Below are 9,045 nucleotides of genomic sequence, written 5' to 3'. Positions count from 1 at the left end.
TCAAAATTCCACCTCTAAGGGGGAGACGCAGGACATGAAAGAATTTCTGAATCATGTAGCTATTAAGGTAATTTTGAAGCTACGCATACGAACATTTGTATCTGGTTTCTAGGTCAGAAATAAAGAAATATGTGTTCCAGTATCATTGGGAATTTAACCTCTATGAGGTGAAATAATGGATGAACATTTTATTTTGAGATAAATAATTATGGAAGAACTATGAAAGTATTTTTAAGGCTACATCTACGAAAATTGGTATTTGACTTGAAGGCTACAAATAAGAAAATACGTGTTTCGGTGTTCTTGGAAGTTCAACCCCTAAGGGGATGAAATAGAGTGAGCTGGTGCGTTTCTGGTGCCAGTTTCCGTCGATCGTTGTTTCGATCTTTGAGTCGCAGTCCAGAGGACACTGCTCCCTAAGTGACTGTAGTAGTTCTCTGTGCGGCCCCATATCGGGCTTACCGCGCTTACACTGGACACAGTTGCCAAGAAATCGCCTGCCATCGCGATATAGGTTGGGCCAAAACATGTATTCCCGAACTCGGTTCAAGGTCTTGAAGAACCCCAAATGACCCCCGTCCGCCGACTCGTGGAAATATCTGAGTGCCATGCTAACTCGTTCCTGTGGAATACAGACCTTCACTTGGCCACGGTTGGCTCCCCCTTTACACAAGAGGCCCGCACGAAGGCAACAGCCAGTGACGACGTCGCCATCCACAAACTGCTGCATATTCGGTCCCCACCCGGCGTCCTCGGCCTGTTTGCCGGCTAAGTCGAAGAAGAAGCCGGGTGTCTCGGAGAGAAGGAAATTCACCCCCAGATCCGGCTCCACGTTTCTGAAAATGGTTCATTATGAAACCATTATGAAAGCATATCTGACAATTCGTATTCGGCTAATCTGTTACAATTTTTAAAAACTACGTGTTTCACTGGTTTTTAACTTCGAGCATAAGGGGATGAAAATTTTAATGAAATATTTATTGCGTTATATTAAAATATTTTAAATCTGCATCTACGAAAACCGGTATTTCACTTCTCAATTAGATATAAAGAAATATGCGTTATACAAACAAGAATACAAACGGCTTGATTAACAAAAACCTTGGACCCCAGCTGTCAGCATTGCTTTTTGGTCATTCAGCAAAAGACCATGCTTCAACGGCGTTAAGTTTAGAAAAGTTTAGAAAGTGTTGCAGTTTATAAAAGACATAAAAAAACGATTAAAGAAAAAATGCTTTGCAGACCATGAACGGTCTAAGTAAGTAAAGAAGCGGATGATAAGCTAGCTCTTTATGCAAATAAGTTGGTCAGTTTAAGTTCCGAGACATGTCATGCAGCAGGAACGGAATCCTATAGTTGCTACGATTGGCTAAAGGAAAAGTTTTGCAGAATCACGCGAAATCACTTCTGCAAGTGGCTGAGAATCTCGTAATGAATAAAAATTCTGTACTGAGAATTCCAAGGTGGGAGAGGCGAGATTCCTCCCCCCCCCCCCTTCCCCCTTCTCAGAATCCTATCCTTCTTTACCTACAGCAAAAAATAAATAAATAAATAAAACTAGAGAAATTTCTACTGTGAAACTATTTGCATACAAGAGAACGGCCATTAAAATTTAACTCTTCAAAGTTTTAAGCCCTGCCCCGTTCGAAAATTCAATTTCTTTGTAGTTGCATTTTTTAAAGGTGTACTTGTCTAGACTCCTGGAACGGAAAGGTTTTTTTTTTTTTTAATCCGTGCTTTACAAAAGTTTCTACAGTCCATTGTTTGAAGCAGTGTCACGGCTGCCATGAGCCGCGCGGGGTACCCGCCATGTGTCCAACGCCTTGTCACGGTTCGCGCGGCTCCCCCCGTTGGAGGTTCGAGTCCTCCCTCGGGCATGGTTGTGTGTATGTTGTCCTTAGCATAAGTTACTGTAAGTAGTGTGCAAACATACGGACTGATGGTTCAAATGGCTCTGAGCACTTTGGGACTTAACATCTGAGGTCATCAGTTTCCTAGAACTTAGAACGACTTAAACGTAACTAAATTAAGGACATCACACACATCCATGCTCGAGGCAGGATTTGAACCTGCGACCGTAGCGGTCGCGTGGCTCCCGACTGAAGTGCCTACAACCGCTCGGCCACATCGGCCGGTCTATCATGTATTCTAGAAGAGCTGCACGGTCGTCAGTGGCGCCTGTTCTTTCTAGAACAGTTACTATCTTCATATCTATGGTTAAACGTCACCCAGCCATTGACCTTCGTCTGCGAATGCGCACAGGCTACCGGAAATCTTACGGGAATCGTCACCTTAGTGTGAGCCAGTAATGAGTGGATGGACAAATACCTATTAAGTACATTACGTAATCGGATTGTGGGCGGTTCGGGGTGTGAGTCTCACGGGAAGCGTGCGAGGGATAAATTCCTGCAGTCGTGCTGTTCATTTGTGCCCTCGATAGCTCAGATGGATTGAGCGTCTGCCTTGTAAGCAGGAGATCCTGGGTTCGAGTCCCAGTAGCGGCACACTTTTCAGCTGTCCCCATCGAAGTATATCAACAACACCTGTCGGCAGCTGAGGGTTTCAATTAATTATCAGTTGTGTAGGTGATTCGATGAACCCTTTGCCAGGCACTTAAATGTGTTTTGCAGGGTATCCATATAGATGTAGATGATAACTCGTCCCGTGTCGCACGTGCTCAAAAGGATTCATACTGCAGAATGCATGCAAACATACTCACCGAAAATACGGACGAATATCAAGTGCAGGCTGCCGAGTGCTGCATATCCAGCTTAGACAGATCGGCTTTTCCTGCCAAGAAGAACAGGAAGTTGCTGTCTAGGAACAATCAGAGCTCGAGGAAGGGCTGATAAATACTCCTTGAATTGCAGACTAAACGTAAATAACGAAAATACATTTTTGGTAAAAATTGGTCAAAACATAATCGTTTGCCCTCCGTATTGGATTAGCTGTTTTGAATATTGAAAATCTGACTTCAGATTCGTTTTCAGCGACATTAAGAATATATGTGTAACACTCAGTTCATGCAAATCGAAGTAATAATATAACTAAATGTTTTCCCTAAACTTTGAACACTTTTTTTTTTCGAGTAACGATTTTCTCAGAACGGCATGCAGCATAAATTAAAAGTGGTTCGATCTCTTAACTTCTACCTCTGACCCCTAAAAGTAAACACTTTTCTTAGGAACTTATAGCTATAATATGACATTTGTTAATATTAACTAATTTTTGTGTAGGCATAAGGAGTGAAACATACCCCTCAAAATCGAACTCAAAGTTCGAATTAGCACTGTATCGTTAAATTGAAGGTTGTTTCATTGCGGTTAGGTATGCGCTCCCATTAATTTTATGTATTATCGACTGATGTTATCCATTTTCAAGTTCAGAGAAATAATGTAGTATCAACTGATGTTACCCATTTTTGAATTCAGGTAACATCTGAGGTGCCACACTGCACGCACTCTGCGTACTCCAGTCTCGCAAGCCCTTGATCAAATCATAATTACGGGCGCCATTTTTTATTGAAAATCTAAAATTAAGCTCATAGTATTGTCACTCGTAATTCCCAAACAGATCGTTCGAATGTATTTTCATTGTCTCAAAAAAAATTTCAAATTTACCCTTTTTTGCTCATTTGTATGAGAACCTGGCCGTAACGCCGGAATATAGTCACTAGATTTTTTTTCAGAGACGCTGTACGTTCGCGAGAAGACTTTCGTTCTGCGCGTGTCGAAGGACATTCCTCAGATATTACTGTGTGTGTGCTACTCAGTCGTGCCATTTAAGTGTACATCTTTGCATAGTTTTCCTTTCACGATGTAAACAGTGTTCCGCTCAGTTGCTAACTGGCCAGTGAGTGGTTCCGAAGGTGTCGGATGTGCGGTGCGTTCGGTCTGCTAGGACAACAGCAGACTGGCGTGGTGCGATGGCAGAAGCAGACACTGAGGGAGCTAGCTGCTGGGACGCCAGCGAACAATTTATGCCAAGTAAGACGAAGAGGACTATTCTAAAATTACGAGCCGTCTAAAAAGTGTTTACCATTGGTAAATCTTGCTGTTGAGTCTGACAAAACTGACAGTTTTTCCTAGAGATACAGGAAATCCCCCCACCCCCACTCAATGAATATTTGGTTGTGATGACAGGCCGATTGGTAGTGTAGCCCGAGATCTAAGTTAGGTTGGAAGGTGTTAATTTGATTGAGAGTTGTTTACGCCAACGATTATGAATGCCGACTAAACGTTGTGCGAGCAGATTGCCCTGTAGCGTAGCCTAGTGTTTCCGTCCGCGCCACATTTAACACACTTTCTCTAACTGTGTACAAAAGTCTCACAACAGCCACGATAACTACGTTTCTGGTGGGGGGAGAGTAGAGTCCACTATGTAACTTTCACGGCAAATTTTAGTAACCGCATAAACTAACCGAAATAGAAGCGTCATTTTAACTATATTTCCTTTTGTGGGAAAATAATGGTTCTCCTCTTTTGGCAGCAACTGTAATATGTAGGCGACTTATTAGTTTTTTTTAAACTCTGAATCATGATCTCAATAGACGCAGTGCTTTTTTTACGTTACTTGATTTGTGGTCTATAGTAAACAATGCAACGAATTGGTAAATTCTTTGAAGTTTGACGTGTGTTACATAGACGACGTCTGCAATGTTCGTAAGGCCAAGTTTGCATATATTCGGTGTCTGTTTTTTTGGCCATGTACTGTATAATTAAGGGGAGGAGGATTATGTTCAAGGAGCAGTGCATTACCAGTCTATGGAGAAATTGAGAATTTGGATCTAAAGAACGGCATGCTCGGGCAGTTCGTGCTATTCTGTTGACCACTGTGTAATTCGGACACAGTGATCATTGCCTCTCCCTAGTAACCAGGGGACTCGGGTGCTAATCCTGGTCTGGCACAAATTTTCAACAGTGCCCATTGACTAAAGTCTGTGCCCATTGTCAGCTAATATCATTGTTTCGGTGTTAAATAGTATTTTGTTCGCGATACGTGGTTTAGCTTTTTCATGGATAACAGCTTTGAAAAGCGTACAGGTTATATTGATATTCGCTCGTCGTTAGTCCAAGGCAACTATAGCGATTTATAAACACAGTTGTAGTTCGTATTAAGCCCACATACGTAATTGTGTCCTGTGTTTCTTTACCAAGAACTACTCCGTAAGTAATTCCCCTGTAGTGGTATTTTGTTATAGTATTTTGTTTAAATATTTATAGACTGCAGGCTTGGATGAAATATGAAACACATATCCGAAGTTCCTGTTGATATTGCAGATACTGTTTCATCCGTACTAGGGGCCAAAACATTTCATCAAATACAGGAGGACACAATTTGTCTCGAGATTTAGCAATTTTTCGTAATAGAGGCCTTGCGTCGATATGTTTTTCTCTAATTCTTGTTTGGATTTAATCTTAAAACACACTAACTCTTCCACCACTTATTCGATATGTGTTTTCATCCCTTTCGTAGCCTAGAGTTCCTAAACGGTCGATAATATTAATAATTTCCATTCTCAATTTTATTTTCTGTAAAATCTCCTGTTTATGGTTATTGCTAACATGTTTCACGTTCTCACTTTTATTATTTTTATTTTTCTAGTTTTGTGCCTTGTAGCCAAATTTTCTTTGAATCTGGTTTTCAATTCTGAAATAGTAACAGTTGAAGGTCAAGAGAAGATTGCGGTCTATTTGAGGAGAGTGGCTTGGAGATTTTTTATAACAGACGTATACAGGTCATGGGGATCCTTACCTATATACATTTACTTCGAGTGTGATGTAGCCCATTCTCTTGTCATGATCTCGGCTGTATCGTAGCGCATTGTCTCGGTTAGGTTGGAGATTTTAGTTGAGAGTTGCCGAAGTCAACGAAAGTGATTACAAAGTAAAGACTGTGCTAACAGAACGATCTCTAGCGTAGTCCAACACGTTCTTTCTGTCCTTTTAAAGCCTCTTTTAATTAAAAATAACTAAAGCTGCAAGATACAATCACAAAAACTGTATTACGTAATAGAGTAATCCCAGACTATTGTTGTGTAAGTTGTGTGCGTACACTATTTTTTTTGTTAGTGAATATACACTTTTTTACTCATTTGCTGGGTTTCAGTTTTCCCCGTTTTATGGCAAAAAACCTTTTCCTGTGAAGGGCCCATTAGCTTGTCGGTTATATTTGTGACATTCTCGACGGTCAGTAATTTCGTGATAGTCCATCCACCGGCGTCATTGTTAACATCGGATATAGATTTAAGTATTAGGAAGGCTAATATGAAGCTAATGCATGAGTAGGTCTAATAATTAATAAAAATAGGAATGCGGGTAAGCTACTACATACAGCATAGTGAACGCATTGTTGTGGCCAAGATAGCCACGAATCCCACGCCTACCAAAGTCGTAAAAGTAGTCCTCAGATGATGAAGAAATTGATGGAATGTGTGATGAGATAAAAGAAATCATTCAGATAGTGATGGGAGATGAAAATTTAATATTAATGGGTGACTGGAATTCGACAGTAGGAAATGGAAGAAAAGGAAACGTAGTAGGTGAATATGGAATGGGGGTAAAAAATTAAAGAGGAAGCCGCCTGGTAGGCTTTTGCCCAGAGCATAACTTAATCATAACTAACACTTGGTTCAAAAATCATGAAAGAAGGTTGTATACGTGGAAGAGACCTGGAGATACTGCAATATTTCATATAGATTATATAATGGTAAGACAGAGATTTAGGAACCATATTTTAAATTGTATGACATTTCCAGGGGCAAATGTGAACTCTGATCACAATATATTGATTATGAACTGTAGATTAAAACTGAAGAAACTGGAAAAAGGTGGGAATTTAAGGAGATGGGACCTGAAAGAACTGACAGAATCAGAAGTTGTACAGTGTTTCAGGAAGAGCATTAGGGAACGATCTACAGGAATGGGGGAACGTAATACAGTGTGATGGGGGATCTGAGTGGTGTACTGTCAAGGGGAGGGGGTTCCTCAGGGACCAGTGTTGGGGCCGCTATAGTTCCTTATTTATATAAATGATATGCCCTCAAGTATTACAGGTAACTCTAAAATATTTTTGTTTGCTGATGACACTAGCTTGGTAGTAAAGGATGTTGTGTGCAACATTGACTCCGTTTCAAGTAGTGCAGTACATGACCTCAGTCCATGGCTTGTAGAAAATAAACTAACGTTAAATCACAGTAAGATTCAGTTTTTACAGTTTCTAACACACAATTCAACAAAACCTGACGTTTTAATATCACAGCATAGGCATATGATTAGTGAAACTGAACGGTTCAAATTCCTAGGTGTTCAAATAAATAGTAAGGTGTTGTGGAAAGCCCACGTTCAGGATCTTGTTCAAAGACTTAATACTGCCATTTTCACTATTCGAACGGTACCGAAAGTGAGTGATACTTCGCCAAGTAAATTAGTCTACTTTGCTTATTTCCATTCACTTATGTCGTATGGTATTATGTTTTTGGGTAACTCTTCCCATTCTAGAAGGATATTTTTGGCTAAGAAACGAGAGGTTCGGGCAAAAAGTGGTGTGAGTTCACGAACCTCTTGTCGACCTCTGTTCAGGGAGTCTGGGTATTTTGACATTGGCCTCTCAATATGTATATTCCTTATTGTCGTTTCTTGTTACCTATATTAGTTTATTTCCAACAATAAGCAGCTTTCACTCGGTTAATACTCGGGAGAAATCAAACCTCCATTTGGATCGGACTTCCTTAACTCTTGTGCAAAAATGTGTGCAGTATACTGCTGCATCCATTTTCAATAAGCTGCCACTCGAATTCAAAAATCTTAGCAGTAATCCACGCGCTTTCAAATCGAAACTGGAGTGTTTCCTCATGGGTCACTCCTTCTATTCTGTCGAGGAGTTAATTGAAAAATTAAGCTGATTCTCATTGTACTGCTGATAGCGTTTGCTTAAACTTATGGACTGATTTTCTCTCAGGTTCATGAACATGTATTTTTATCTGTTATTACTTTTATGTTGTAAGTTCATGTGTCGCCCTAACCGCCGTCTGCTTCACGTCTGCTGTGCAGCGAGCTACCTTAATTTAAGTATTAACTGTATTTTTCTTACTTGTCACTTCTTCTTCCGTGTGTTTTTGCTTTTGCTGCCTCGGAGTGTAGCGGCAGTGGGGAGTCTAGTGCCTCGCATGGTGCACCCCAGGTGTTAGATGCTTCACCCACTGTCCCTGCTGTCGAGACATCTTCGCGGGTACCGGGCGCGGCTGGCCACCCTCTCCCCAAGGGGAGTGGCGGGTTCAGCGGCGTTCGCGGCGCACGAGGCGGAGGGTCAATGTGGAGGCTGGCCGTGTGGCATCGCCCGCTCTGCCTGTGAATGGACATGTGGCTGCTCCTTCAGCAAGGTCCGAGCAGGCACACGGGGGGAGGGGTTTATTAGTTATTGGGAGCTCCAACGTTAGGCTGGTGATGGATCCCCTTAGGGAAATAGTGGAAAGGTCGGGGAAGAAGGCCAGTGTTCACTCTGTGTGCTTGCCGGGGGGTCTCATCCGAGATGTGGAGGGGGCCCTACCGGCGGCGATAGAGAGCACTCGGTTCACCCGACTGCAAATTGTTGCTGATGTCGGCACCAATGACTCCTGCCGTCTGGGTTCAGAGGTCATCCTCAGTTCGTACAGGCGGTTGGCGGAGTTGGTGAAGGCGGAAAGCCTCGCTCGCGGGGTGGAATCAGAGCTAACTATTTGTAGTATCGTTCCCAGAACCGATCGCGGTCCTCTGGTTTGGATCCGAGTGGAAGGCTTAAACCATAGGCTCAGACGATTCTTCGGAGAGCTGGGGTGCAAATTTCTCGACCTCCGCAATGGGGTGGAGAAATGTATGGTCCCCCTGAATAGGTCAGCCGTGCACTACACGCCGGAAGCGGCTACGAGGGTAGCGGAGTACGTGTGGAGTGCACATGGGCTTTTTACTAGGTTAGAGAATTCCCTCCCTAGGCCAGACAAGACGCCTCCTGAGACGCGGCAAGGCAGGAGTAGGCAAAATGCGACAGGGAATAACAATATTAATGTGC

At 42.3% G+C, this 9,045-nt stretch overlaps 1 non-coding gene across 1 annotated transcript; it reads left to right on the top strand.

Annotated features, from left to right (window-relative positions):
• The first annotated feature begins 2,429 nt into the window (after positions 1 to 2,429).
• Trnat-ugu (transfer RNA threonine (anticodon UGU)) lies at positions 2,430 to 2,504 on the top strand. Its single transcript has one exon. It is a non-coding gene; the product is annotated as a tRNA-Thr (tRNA).
• Positions 2,505 to 9,045: the final 6,541 nt, after the last annotated feature.

The sequence above is a fragment of the Schistocerca gregaria genome, unplaced genomic scaffold (genome assembly GCF_023897955.1).
Source record: "Schistocerca gregaria isolate iqSchGreg1 unplaced genomic scaffold, iqSchGreg1.2 ptg000043l, whole genome shotgun sequence".
In the NCBI taxonomy this organism is placed as follows: domain Eukaryota; kingdom Metazoa; phylum Arthropoda; class Insecta; order Orthoptera; family Acrididae; genus Schistocerca; species Schistocerca gregaria.
Note: the sequence above shows the minus strand (reverse complement) of the source record. Positions and strands in the feature narration are given on the sequence as shown.